We start from the raw sequence: 14,311 nt of genomic DNA on the forward strand, positions 1-14,311 counted from the left end.
GAAATTACTGGCCCAGCTATTGGCCTGAGGGCAAACAGCTGCTAGGATTTCTTCTGACAGAGGTCTGAACCACACAATCAGTTGACTTATAGCTACTGGAGTTAAACAAGGGCAGCCTGGCAGCTGCTGCCACTCACAGGGCAGGAGCCACCGAGAGGTTGCAGCTCTCCCTTCGCCCTGCAGAAGCACAGGCATGATTGGAGCCTCCATCTGTTTTGTGAGTTGCCATCGTCCCCTTCACCCTTTCATTTTTCATGAACAAAATGGAAGATAAAATATAAAGCCATGCAGATGAGTCGTGGCAAACTCTGCCCCATGGAAATGTCAATATATATCCCTTCTTTTACATGCCTGGGTTAGAACGTCACTGTGGAGTTTCATATACTATGAAAGGAGATCTTGTTCCTTGCTTGCTGGAAAAAACCAGCCTAGGCCAATTTGCTCGTTTTCTGCTTGAAATTGCCTATCACAGGCTGAGAGTAAACTGGCTTCAGTAACTTGTAATCTTTTTTGCAGCAAGGATATTTCAAGTACCACTTTTTAAAAAACAAAACAAAACATGCTCCTATGAACTTTTTTAACGTGTTTATGTTCTGAAAATCAATTACATAAGTGGACTTCATCAGCTATAGTGGAGATGCTCATTTGTATACATATCAGGGGTGGGATTCAGCCAGTTCACACCACTTCTTGTTAACTTTCTGATCATTTTTGTGAATTGGTTGTTGGAAGAAATCATTAGAACCAGCTGTTAAATTATCTGAATCTCATCACTGCTTATAAGGTCTGTGACTGTAAATCCTCCCTTGAAAGACTTTGCTGGATGTATACTAAAGCTTATAGTTTATTTGTATCAAGTAATATTTTGACAAGAGAAATCTTCACAGAACAACTTAGAGAAAAAATTACAAAGAATTACACTGAAGTCATAAACCGATCATAGGTAAAGTTTTTAGCTCAAGGAGAACCATTCTAATGTAGCAATTAGAGTACTGACCTAAAGATATTTGCCATAAATTCAAATCCCCCACTTGCTTATTTGAATGATCTTAAAATACTCTGCCTTTCTCAGGAGAATACTGGGAGGATGACAATGGCGAAGAAGAAATCACATTCACTAAACAACGTCTCTTAGAGAAAAGGGTATGAATATTTACATAATCCAAAGGTGGCAATCTAAACATTCATTTTTAAAACCTTGAAAGAGTCTGCAGAAGTAAATCAGGACATTTTAGGTTAAAGATCTATCTGGGAGGCAAACTTTCAGAAGTTCCGCTAAAAACCTCAAATGTCAACAGAGAACTTAAAAATGTAAATGTGTAACCTAAACATGTAAAAGTCAGATTGTCCTGGCACAGAACTTTGATTTTATTGTGCCAACTTCCTGAATTGTGAATGTTAAGTTTTTCATTTTGAACATTTGGTTTGGGACTAATATTTCTGAAGTTCCAGAAATGCAAGGTGGTTCTTGATTGATTTAATGCTTTAGGTAATGAGGCAGAATGGGAAGTAAACAGCTTGGTAATGAAATTCAGAGATGACATCAGATCCAGCAGCATTTGTAAACAAGCACAATAGGGGCAGAGAAGGAGATGCTGATAGCTTTTACACCAGAAAGAAGGGGAAACTGGAAGAAACAAGACTGCATCATTTAGCATGGAAGCTTTAAATAAAGGAACCTTCAAGACAGATGTTACTTGAAAGTATCCAGTGCCAAAAAGCTACTGCTGCTGCTCGAAATGTTTAAGAATCCATATTACAGGAATGTGTTGTCAAACATTGGAAGCCTGAGACTATACACTACACGGCACTAGTAGGGTAGGTGTGACCAAGTTCCCTTCCTAGAAAAATGCGGGCACATTTTAAATGCACAAGCAGTGCTCTATCTGGGGTCTATGCTCTGCAATGCTAAGATGTTTTATATTTGATACACTGGTCCCATTACTCGGATCTGGATTAGAGAATGCACTAAGCTGTAATTTTATTTTTGCTCCCCCTCCCTTGGATTCCTCTGCAACATTTTTAAGAGTTCACTGAAAACTGCCTTCCAGTTTTTTGAAAGGTTATTCTCACACCTCAGAAAAAAGGGTTTTGTTTTATACAATTTTATACACACACACACACACACACACACACACACACACATATTGGAAGTAGAGATCTTCCTCCCATATTTGGGCATACCGGGGGTTGTAAATCTAAATAGATACCTTTCACCCTGGTTTGGCTGATAAGGAGTTGAACTCTGTGGCTCAATGGTTAACACATCTGCCTAAGATGCAATACAGCACAGGTTCGATTCCCAGTAAGGGTATGGCTAGCTGATGAGAGCTAAACAGCTTGAAATAGATCTATACTAGTCTCCATTTATTTATTAGCACAAATACAACTTTAGCGATACCTGAACTTCTTTTGTTATTATGAGGCATTAGAGAATTCTTGTAACTTGCGGTATTCCATGACTGCTCATATGTCCTAAGAGTAAAAAGTGCTGTGGAATAAACTCCTTCATGGTGTCATTATTTGAACTTTATAGAACTTGGGATATTGCATATCAATAGAAATGATCACATTATGCTTAATTCTTGGCCATCTTATAATTACAAAATTTACCCTTAATGGGAAATTTTCCTTCATGGAGGAAAAATAGTAAAATTTATTTCATTTCCTCCAAAATGAAGTGAAATGACTGAAAAGCATGGAAGAAAATCTCTCTATTCTATAAAAAATATTTTGCCTGTACTAAATCAGAATATCCCTAAACTGAATGAGTTGGGTAAGAAGAAAATGATGTATTTTGGTGCTATGTTCTGCAAAAGATGGAAATTCTTTGGATACAAGCTTCAAATCTTAGCAGATTCTGACCTAAGGCTTTCAACAACCAGATCAAGTTATAGAAATAATGTAGAATATTAAAAAATTGCACAGTCCTTGACTTATTACTATAATTGAACCTGGAAATATGGTTTATACATTGTTGCAGTCATTAAACAGGCCATTTCATGACCGGACCTGATTTTACAACATTTTTTGTGATGATCATTAAGCGAATACCATGGTTGTTAAACAAATACATTTACCCAATGGATGTTTTTTCCTAGTGAGTGAGAGAAATCAGCAAAAAAAAAAAAAAAAATCAGTGACATGACTATAGGAAGCTGCAAAAGCCATAAATGTAAAAATCCTGCAAGCTGCCATGAGGCAGTTGCCAAGCACCCAAAATGCAATCATGTGACTGCAGTGTGTGTGATCATTGTTAAATCAGGTCATACGTAGTTTTAGGGAGGATCCAACGTAATTTTGAACACTTGCAACCCAATCATAGGTCAAGGACTACCTGTACTGTACTTTCCAGATTTCCAGAATGTTAAAACTGATAAAACTTCCTGTTCGTTGAAAACTACTGTATAGAAGTTAAAGTCCAACACATTTAGAGGCCACCAGATGGAAAGGTTATGCTATTCTAACAGACCTCTTTCATAACACTCAGCTGATCATTTAATGTTTGGCAATACTATATTTGCAACTGTGCACACTATTCATTGAAGAGAATGAAACTAATCTTTTCCAGCTGCTACCAACTATCCGTTATCTAAATGGAAAACTTGTTTGATGACTTCTTTCAAGAAAAACAAGGATCTAGAGCTTCTGATTTTGTGCATATTCCATACCTACAAAGTGCATGGCAGAGCCTTACAAATCATTAAGATTCTAAGATGGGTCCTCTGAACTTCCATTTATCTTTATACATCCCAAATAAAGTAAATAAGCAATTATTGCTGATTCTTTTTTTTAACAGAGCATGAGGTCAGATGGAAAGATCCTTAGACTGAAGCAGGCAAGTACGTGCCTATGCTTTTATCTCTTTACTGCACAAGGCTTCTGACTGTATCTTGTTCAAGCCAGAAGGGTGTGTATGTGTGTATGTATGTATGTGTGTGTGTGTGTGTATGTATGTATGTATGTATGTATGTATGTATGTATGTATGTATGTATCACATCACATCACATCACAAAAATAATAAATACCTTGCCCTGCATTTCATTTAGTGAAAGCAAAATATCCTGTGAAATTCAATAAGTTACAGTAATAAGTTGGAAACCAGGTTTCTGGTTGTTTTAGGGATGGAAAGCAAGATTCTGTCCCTCGTGGAGTAAAGGAAAGAAAACTTTGGAAATACCTAGGCCCGTGATGGTGAACCTATGGCACACATACCCAAAGTGACACGCAGAGCCATGTCACCTGCCATGCGCAGCGGCGGCTGTTCCTCTTCCGGGTTTCTGTCGCGCATGCATGCGTGATGATCAACCGGACTTCATGCATGCGGCCGTGCCAGAAACTGGAAGAGCTGGTCTCCTGTTTTCAAGTGTGAGCATGCGTGCCAGCCAATTGATCGCCATGTGCGTAGGCGTGCTGGAAACCGGAAGTTCATTTTCAGCAGCTCCTTTTCCAGGTTGCAGCCCAGACGCACGTGCTCGGTGCCAAAAGGGTTAGCCATCACTGACCTAGGCTAAGGCTGCTGAGGTAAACATCCAAGAATGAAACTGTTGGGTTCCACACAACTCCAATGTGTGTGCTCTGCCAGGTAGTTAAAAATCTATTCCGCTTTTAAGTTAGTTAAGTACAACAAAAGAAAAAGAGAAAGGAGGCTTTTAACAGGAAGGCAGATTCTTTCCCTTGATTCCTTTTCTCTTCGTTGAAAGAATCAATTTATCAGACTCCCATTATATCAACATCCCTACCCCATATATAACTTTATATAAGCAGCATTTTCTGTGATACAAACCCAAATAGGGGACTGTTATGCTGCAAAGGAAACTCAACTTAGAGGGATCCTGTAGGCATCCTTACCAAGAAGAAAATGAGAGTGGTTGCTATCCAATATTGCCCAATTATATTAAAACGAACAATGCATGCATTCAAGGATTCCACCTCTAAGTAAGCAGTGGTCCTCCTATTTTCAGCAGCAGGATAACAGCATACAGGTGCCTGAGCAAACTATGAGCCAGCAAACACCACTGTTTCCTTTGATCTTAGCAAAACTTGTAAGTGAATCTAGTTTTTCCACAACTGCTTGTAATTCAATGTGAGAGCAAGAGAAACAGTATATTAGCAGGGAGAAAACATTACACTTTTTTTTAGAATTATAAATATGGCTGAAAAACCTCTGGAGAACCACTGCTTTGCTTTTTAAGAGAGGAAGATTCTAAATGGGCACTGCCATCTCAGTAGTGGCACTAGGTAATGATCTCACCTGTACGTCACTGGGAATTAACTAAGCTAACCAAAGATAATTTAATAGGCAGAGGAAGGCACTGATCGTATTAGAGTAATGCTACAGAACTGCACATTGTCAAGCATTATTCAGGCAGAAAATCCAATACATATTTATTTAGAAGCACGGCTCAGAGGAACTTACTTCTGAGCTGCCCTAAGTAGGATATCAATGCAAATCTACCTTTATTATTATTTGAGGGATGCAATTTAAGTTTCCCCCTCGCACTACATTATTCTTGGCAGTCCATGAAAAAACACAGAATTGTCATGATAAATGGGTTGGGTCTTTGGCTGCCTTAGTGTAACTTCAAGCTTGGCAGATGAACAATGTAACTATTATAAAATAGTGAGTCTTGTTTATATTGTTCTGCTTCTGTAACAGAAGTCTGTAATTGTTTCTGGGAGCTGTAGAGAGACGATAAGATAAAATAAGATAAGATGAGGGTAACATCTAGAGGGGAAAGAGTAGGAAACAAGAGCAATTGGATGGTGAAGAGATAACCAAGGGCTGCCTTTGTTATGATATGGCCAAGACTGTACAGAGACAAAGGATAACTTTCGTTTGGATAGGCCACTTTGGACATCTGGATCAAACATTTTAGGGATGTGCTGATACAGATAGTCCCTGACAGAAATCAAGGCAGGGGAGTTCAAAAGGACCCAAGTACCAGTCCCTGATCATGAAAAGTCCAGGCAGACTTAACAACTGAGTCTACAGACTTTGAGGGGCAGGGAATTTGCTTGCGACCACTAAAAGCAAAGTTTGTACTGTACGACTGCTGGTCTTACTGACCACTGTCACTGACATCAACAAATAAACTGCTGTAAGACTAGGATTAATCAATAAAACCCCATCACATCTATAACTCAAGTTTTGGCTAATTTCTTGGACCTGCTTCACTAAAGGTAAAGGTTCCCCTCGCACCTATGTGCTAGTTGTTCCCGACTCTAGGGGGTGTGTGCTCATCTCCATTTCAAAGCCAAAGAGCCAGCACTGTCCAAAGACGTCTCTGTGGTCATATGGCCAATATGACTAAACGGCAAAAATGCACGGAATGCTGTTACCTTCCCACCAAAGGTAGTTTCTATTTTTTCTACTTGCATTTTTACAAGCTTTCATACTGCTAGGTTGGCAGAAGTAATGGGATCTCACTCCGTTACGTGGCACTAGGGATTCGAACCTTCACTAGACATGCAGATATTTTCACTGCCCCTCCCTCCAAGGCTGATCATCTCGAAAGGTCAGGAACAGGTCATCTGAGCAGGGATAAAACTGTACCAATGTGGGACAATATTTGTAGCTCAGGGTTGAAATGAGAGATTCTTGATGCTCTCTCTGAGCTTGGTTGTTTCCTTGCAGAAGTTTCATTACTCAAACTGGGTAATATCATCAGTATTAGTAGGCAGTCGGGTAAATCCTATTCCCTGCTAGCACTGATGATGTTATTGTTACCCAGTTTGAGTTATGAAACATCTGCAAAAAAAAAATCAACCAACCTCAGAGAACACCAATGACTCCTCATAAAACAGTCCATTTGGCTTAGATTTATGACTTGTATTCAGTGAAAGTTACATGTATGGCAAATTTAAAATCAAGTCTCAGGCATCTCTCCCTTGCATGTGAATCTACGAAGGGGGTATCACACTTGTATGGTGGTCACACATACAACTATGATTCTACTCAGCTACTGACAGTGGAAAGAAAACACCCCAAATCCCGCAGCCTTGTGCAGTTAATATGAACACAGATAAGCTTTTGATCTGAAAATATCAGGCAAAATTAACAGAGAGAAGGAACACGAAGTGCTCCAGGAAACTGACATCTGTTTGAATTTAAACTATGAAAGTCTAAAGGGGGTGAACAAAAACAAAAAAACGGTATTCAGTAATTAAGAGTATAAAGATGCTCTTTAGAAATCTACAATTCCCTTACCAATTATGCAGATCCAATATTAGCACAGTCAAGTTCTTCTGCAAACTTCTGAGAGATCTTTAAAAGCTGGAGGGGAAGCACAGTTCAAGCAAAGTTTGAGGCCTGAGACCTCTCCTCTTAATGCCAACCCAGCAAGAGAGGAGACGACCCCTCAGCGCCCACAGCACGGACTCCAGCCATAAGCGGGTTTAGCAAATCCTGTACTCGCTTCCCACCCCTTTTCTGTGACCCTGTTTTATATCCAGAGGGACATCCCAAAATCTGCAGGGGAGGGGCGGAGGGGGGGGAACCAGGCCGTTGTGGACATCCCAGTTCTTCACATTCTCCAACGCGTTATCATCGCCACCCGGGAATCTTTCCTTTTAAAACTCGTCCCCTCCTTTCCCCACTCGGGCGATCCTCCCCCACCCCAATTCACCCCCTTCCTCTCCCCGCTTTTTTTTTCCCCCGCCTTAGGGGCAGGGAAAAAGAGACGGCCTCATTTCCCAACTCGAGCAAACCCAACACTCCGCGAGGGGCGAGCGTCAAGATATGGCTGGCAGGGCTCGCCCTCCACCCAAGTCAGCGCAAGCTGGAAGGAGCCGCGGCCGCTGCCACGTGGAAGCCGGAGCCCTGCCTAGTAAGGGAGTGAAGCCATACAAAGAGGGCTTTCGGGCAACCCCCGGTCGCCTACGCTCCCAACCCCCACCCACCCCGCTGCCCCTATTTAAGCCTCCCTTCTAGCCTCGGGTTTCCAAACTGTTCCCCAAGTTCAATCAACTCACTTTCCGCTCCAGCCCTTTGGAGGGCTGAACTGAAGGCGCGCCGATTATCTGCCAACGGGGCTGCCCCGAGCGCGGGCGGGCGGGCGGATCCTCCCCTGCGAGCCACGGAGGAGGCGATTCAATGCTGCCGGAGCCCGTTGGCGTCGCCGCTTCGCTCGCCTGCCAGCTGCGGGGTTCTCTGCTCAACCTGGAGAAAAGAGAAGCGCGTTTCCCACGCGGTGCCCCGGGCAGGAAGTGTTCCTTGCTCGGGTCCAAACGGGAGGAGGGGGGACAGGAATCGAGAGGCTCGCCTGCCTGTGACTTTATAAGGTCATCGGTGCGTGTTTGGGTATCCCCCCCATACACACTAAAAAAAAATAAGAACGTGGAACTTGGGGCGAGATGGCGAGGAGGAGGTGGAAAAAGTACACGGCAAATATGCAGAGAGAGAGATGGGCTTATCTTGGAAGGTTGCCCGGTTCGTTCGCCCAGGTATTTCGGTTCTGCTGGCTTTCAGGTTCGGCCGCTTTCGTCCCGTCCTGGCTCAGTGGCCAATGGGGCAACTTCGCTTGGAGGGGAGGGGGAGTCCTCATTTCAGAGGCTGCAACGTCACCTAAAGTTGTGTTGGGCACCCTCACCATAAACGACGGAAACCAGAGAAAGGAGAGAAACCGACTTACTTCCCTACTTACCCAAGTTGTTGTCAGCAAATACAAGCACAAGAGGTCTAACAATATAAATATTGCTATTATAACACAGGTGCAGAAATATACGTCCCGTGATGTGATGGTTATAGGGCCGTGCAAAACATGTTTGGGGATAGTCTTAAGTCTAAGAAACAGAGAAAATAGAAGAAAACACAAAGTATTGTGACGAGAACAGATAATGCATTAAAGCACATATTTCTATCCATTGATTCAGTTGAGCTAATGCATGCAGTGGACAATAGGTTTCAAAGTGTCATGCTGGGCTGCTTGCCTTTGCTCCAGGATTAAAAAATAAATAAAACATTATGTTTCTCCTTTCCTTCATGCTGTCAGTACAACCACAATGGGGTGCGGAAGGAGCTGACATTAATTCAAAGTATATTTTTCAAGCACTTGCCATATGGTAGTGTGATCAGGATCTCTGCAAGCAGGTGTGCAAGTTGTGCATTGCACGAAAGGGTCATAACACGAGGAGAGGGGGCACCAGAGTGAGTTTTAAGAGTCAATTCTCCATTCTGAACATCAATTATGTGTGCTTGGTTACGTCAGATTTCACTTCTTGCAAAAGGAGTGTTATATATCGGTTCAGAGAAGCTATGTGTATGCATTGCACAATCTGAAACTATCAGTGTTGGTGTGCTTATTGCTGCAATTCCAGGTAGCTCATCCTAACAAATATGAGCTGCATGAAGCCATTTTTCTACAACACAACAAAACACCCTTCTTTCCATTGGTTCCTGAGTTAGAGCTTATTCCAAACTTCCTGTCTAGTCTTAATCATTGACCTGTTGCCTCAATTTACGAGAGTAGCAAATGCAAGTAATCTTTGCTTAACAACCACAATTGGGACTGACAACTCCTTCCCCAAGTGAAGGAATTATTAAATGTGATTGCACCAGACTTGTAGCATCAGTTCCATCATCGTCATTAAGCAAATCACCTGCAGTTGTTATGTGAAACATCAGATGACTGTGACCTAGGACTTATGTGACTGTGACTTGTGATTTCTTCATTGACTGTTTGTCAGAAGCTGGTGGCAAATGGAATCATGATTGTGGGACACTGTGACACTCATAAGCTCATGGACCAGTCATAACAGTTACTTTTTCAGCACCATTGTAACTTCAAACAGTCATTAAATAGGGCAGTTGTTAAGAAAGACTACCTATAAAACTCTTGAGGGAAGGAGTCATCAAAACAATATTTTGCCAGAGGTGTCTTATAAATCAGTGGCAGTCCATAATTTTAAAAAATTAAATGGCTTGCAAGCTAAAACACTATCTCACAGTATAATCCCCCCTACATAGATTTTTCTTGTTTTTCTAGATTCCTTTCTCCTAGAGTCTAGTTAAAAATTGCTTTCCGAGAAAAGAGGATAAGAATGACATATGCCCTGTGACAAAGAATTCTAAGAATATTGCTTGACGTTCTAAGCCGCATATATCCACAGCTCCCTACTGTGAGCTCTTGCTGTGAAATTACTGTCCTTTCATCAAACATATTTGCTTAGGTTTCCCCCCACTTCTTATGTCTCTGTGGTTTGTGTTCCTCCATCAGTTGTTGTGACATACCCCTCATGAGTGTTCACCCATTCTTGTATCATTTCAAGAACCTTGAAGTTTTGATCCAATGAACTGAAAGACTTTGAAAAAGACAAAAAAGGCACTGGGAAAGACAAAGAGACATTGAAATTCTCTCTCTCTCTCTCACTCCCTCTCTCCCTCTCTCCATACATATACATATACATATATGTACATAGATACATACATATTTAAAACCCTTTAAATTTCCTATTCACATTCTTAGGTCCTCGGGTGCATCACAAAGCACACTCTCTAAACTGGTTATCTCTTGAACTTGCCAGACTAGCTAAGGCAGCTGAGCTCACGTCTAGCAAGAATGCGTAAAGAAACAAGAGTCAGGGGAGAGGGGGTGGGATAAATAAACCACTGATATCCATGTGTGGGAAACTACTTGTTGCAACTATGTTAAATATTTGTAAGTAGTTTTAGTAAGGTAAAGTTTAGTAGGTAAAGTTAGGAGAATCATATTATAGGCAGTGATGGGATTCAAATAATTTAACAACCGGTTCTCTGCCCTAAGGATTTCTTCCAACAACCAGTTCACCAAACTGCTCAGAAACCTAACAACCGGTTCCCCCAAAGTGGTGCGAACTGGCAGAATCCCACCACTGATTATAGGCAAATGCAAGTTAAAGCATGGTACAGCCTGAATGACATGTTATTTGGAGACTAAAAGCATTTATGATTGTATGTGTGCCTGAACAGATGGAATAAGCGTTCCGTTATCATAAGACAAGTATAGATATTAAGGCTCTTCAACTGAAGAGGCTGCTAAAATAGGATGTGTCTTAAGGCAGAAGGATAATTCACTAATTGCTTAGCAATATCCCTCAACCACAAATATTATTTCAGAGCTTTTCATTTCTGTGCCTATTTAGGGTTCATGCAATGAGCTCAGTTGGAAACTGAACTGAGGAGCCTGCTCAGTGTTGTTTACTCAGTTCGACAAAACTTCATTTTTAAACATTCTTCTCCTCCAGCCATTCTGTGCATCTGATGAAGTGACTGCAGCTCACAAAAGCTCATGGCTTTTAATTAAACGGATTATTTGGAAAAGGTGCTACCGGACTCCTCCTAATTTCTTGAGAAGACAATACAATTGAGACTTATGACTATTTGGCAAGCTACATGTAACCTGTCTCCTAAGTTACCTGCATGTGCCAACCAACCTCTCTCTTCCACCCTTCCCTCTACTGACCTCACTACAATTTAAATACACTTTATGTATCTGTTGAAGTGAGCTGCAGCTCAAAAAAGCTTGTGTCTTTTTAAAAAATCAGTTAATCATATAGGGTGCCATTAAACTAATACATTGGTGAAGGCTTTCATAGACAGTGTTTCTGGGACAACACTGCCCCACTGCTATAGACTCTGACTTTTTGTTACAAGATGGACTGTGTCAAGTAATTTCGAGATCCTAAAAGAAAATTTGTATCCCACATGAAGTTGCTCTCACCAAGATAGTAGCAATAGCAGTAATAGCAATAGCAGTAGACTTATATACCGCTTCATAGGCCTTCCAGGCCTCTCTAAGCGGTTTACAGAGAGTCAGCATATTGCCCCCAACAATCTGGGTCCTCATTTTACCCACCTCGGAAGGATGGAAGGCTGAGTCAACCCTGAGCCTGGTGAGATTTGAACCGCTGACCTGCTGATCTAGCAGTAGCCTGCAGTGCTGCATTTTAACCACTGCGCCACCTTGGCTCTTAGTGAATATATCAGGGCCTCATTTTAGTCAATAAAGGTTAAGAAGATCTTTTCCAAATAAAATGGATATGTGACCTTTTACTTAGGCAAAAGTTTCCAACCATCATAGTTTATTATTTGTTTAAACACAATTTTCTAACAGATGTAGCAAATGGGCAGCATATTAAGATCTTGTGGAAGACTGGTGCCTAGTATTAGAAACGCAATCCTAGATAACACATAGAATCAGTATCCCAGTGCTTCAGAAATATCATTTTGGAATGCAAAATCCCCAGATTTGTATTATGTGCCTATGTATTAATAGCCTGAGCAACAGCAGAAGACAGTAGACATAAATGCATCTTGTCCCTCTTTCCCCAAAAGTAATTGCCTCTCACTAACCCGGTTGCTTAATGCTATTATAGTGGAAACCTCTGAGAGCTGTTTAGATAAGTAGGTCCAGCTGTTTGGCTCATTCTATGACATCTTATCTCCACCATGGTATCCTCAAAGTGTTGTCCAGCAGACTTGTTCCAGGTAGTAATATTTAGCATTTGGTTAGCATTTTACATGGTTGGATGTAGAAGTGAAATTCTTGCCCATCTGTTCTGATAAATTGTTCAGTACTTACAGATTAACAGAGTTGGAAGGGACCTTATAGGTCATCTAGTCCAATCCCCTGTTCAAGCAGGAGACCCTACACCATTTCTGACAAATGGCAGTCCAATCTCTTCTTGAAAGTCTCAAGCGATGAAGCCCCCCACAACTTCCGAAGGCAAGCTCTTCCATTGGTTGATTGTTCTCATTCTCAGAAAGCTCCCCCTTATTTCTAGGTTGAATCTCTCCTTGGTCAGTTTCCATCCATTATTCCTTGTCTGAGCTTCAGGTGCTTTGGAAAAGAGCTCCCCCCCTCCTCTCTGTGGCAGCCTCTTAAATATTGGAACACTGCTATCATGTCTCCCCTGGTCCTTCTCTTCACTAGACTAGCCATGTCCAGTTCCTGTAACTGCTTTCATATGTTTTAGTCTCCAGTCCCCTAATCATCCTGGATACTCTCCTCTGCATTCTTTCTAGAGTCTCAACATTTTTTTTATAGTGTGGTGACCAAAACTGGATGTAGTACTCTAGGTGTGGTCTTACTAGGACTTTATAGAGTGGTATTAGTACCTCATTTGATCTTGATTGTATCCCTCTGTTAATGCAATTTAGGGTTGCATTGGCTTTTTTGGCTGCCTGCTGGCTCATTATTTAGCTGGTTGTCCACTAAGACTCCAAGATCCCTCTCACAGTCACTGCTATTAAGCCTGGTCTCACCAGAAGGAAGGGAGGGAGTGTACTGGGAGAGAGGAGTGGTAGAGGGGGAGGAGAAGTAGGGTAGAGGGGAATGTTGGAGGGAAGATGGAAAGTTGGAGGGGGGCGAAAGAAAGGGTGTATGGAGGGTCGAAGAGGTACATTGGGTTTCTATTTTGGGGGGTATTGTTGACAAGAGGAATGGCTGTGTTTATTGTTTAATGTTATATGGCCCCGGTTATGCACAGTATATATGTGACTACGAAATGAAAATGGAAAATAAAAACACATTTACAAAAAAAAAAAAAAGCCTGGTCTCACTCAGTTTGTATGTGTACTTTTGTTTTTTTCTTACCTATGTGTAGTGCTTTGCTTTTCTCTACATTGAATTTCATTTTGTGAGATAGGGCCCAGTGTTCAAGTCTGTCAAGATCCATCTTCTAGGATGTTAGCTATTCCTGCCAGCTTAGTATCATCTGCAAATTTGGTAAGTTCCCATTCTATTCCCTCATCTAAGTCGTTTATGAAGACATTGAAGAGTACTGGGCCTAAGACGGTACCCCACTGTTTACTTCTCTCCATGTAGACTTAGACCCATTAAGGACTACTCGTTGAGTATAGTTTGTCAGCCAATTGTAAATTCATCTGGTGATGAAGCCCACTTTTTTCTAACTTATGAAGAAGTAGGTTGTGGTCTACTTTGTTGAATGCCTTGCTGAAGTCTAAGTATATTATGTCCATAGTATTTCACTGGTCTACTAATTTACTCACTATGTTGAAGAACGAAATAAGATTGGTTTGGCATGATCTGTTTTTAACAAACCCGTGCTGGCTGCTAGTTATTACTTTATTCATTTCTAGGTTTGAAACTTTCTAGGTTTGAAACTTTGAGAAGGTTTCTTGTATCTAATCAGAATTTAACTGTTATTGAAGACTTTCTAGATGGGTATCAAAAGCATTTCCTAGTCATATATGGGATTGTTGGTTTCAATTGGCAAGGCTTGAAAAAGAAGATAAATGCTTGAGTCAATCTGTTCCGCTATATGCAGTCTTAATCATTTGGCTTACAAAAGCTGGCAGAAGAATTTGGC

General features: G+C 41.3%; 1 protein-coding gene across 4 annotated transcripts in view; it reads right to left on the bottom strand.

Annotated features, from left to right (window-relative positions):
• SLC43A1 (solute carrier family 43 member 1) overlaps positions 1-8,211 on the bottom strand; it is a 37,369-nt gene extending 29,158 nt beyond the window's left edge. Inside the window, exons 1-3 of one of the 4 annotated variants that reach the window (XM_087714152.1) lie at positions 7,976-8,211; positions 7,212-7,277; positions 2,402-2,491 (exon numbers count right to left, since the gene is read on the bottom strand). The gene's annotated coding sequence lies outside the window, so the exon portion shown is untranslated. Of the gene's footprint in view, positions 1-2,401; positions 2,492-7,211; positions 7,598-7,975 lie in introns of those variants that run through there. The other 3 variants (XM_087714145.1, XM_087714159.1, XM_087714136.1) reach the window with 3 other exon arrangements.
• Between the last annotated feature and the right edge of the window lie 6,100 nt (positions 8,212-14,311).

Source organism: Thamnophis sirtalis, unplaced genomic scaffold, assembly GCF_051295495.1.
Source record: "Thamnophis sirtalis isolate CommonGarterSnake01/CBP01778 unplaced genomic scaffold, rThaSir2_p1.2 scaffold_1, whole genome shotgun sequence".
NCBI classification, from domain to species: Eukaryota; Metazoa; Chordata; class Lepidosauria; order Squamata; family Natricidae; genus Thamnophis; species Thamnophis sirtalis.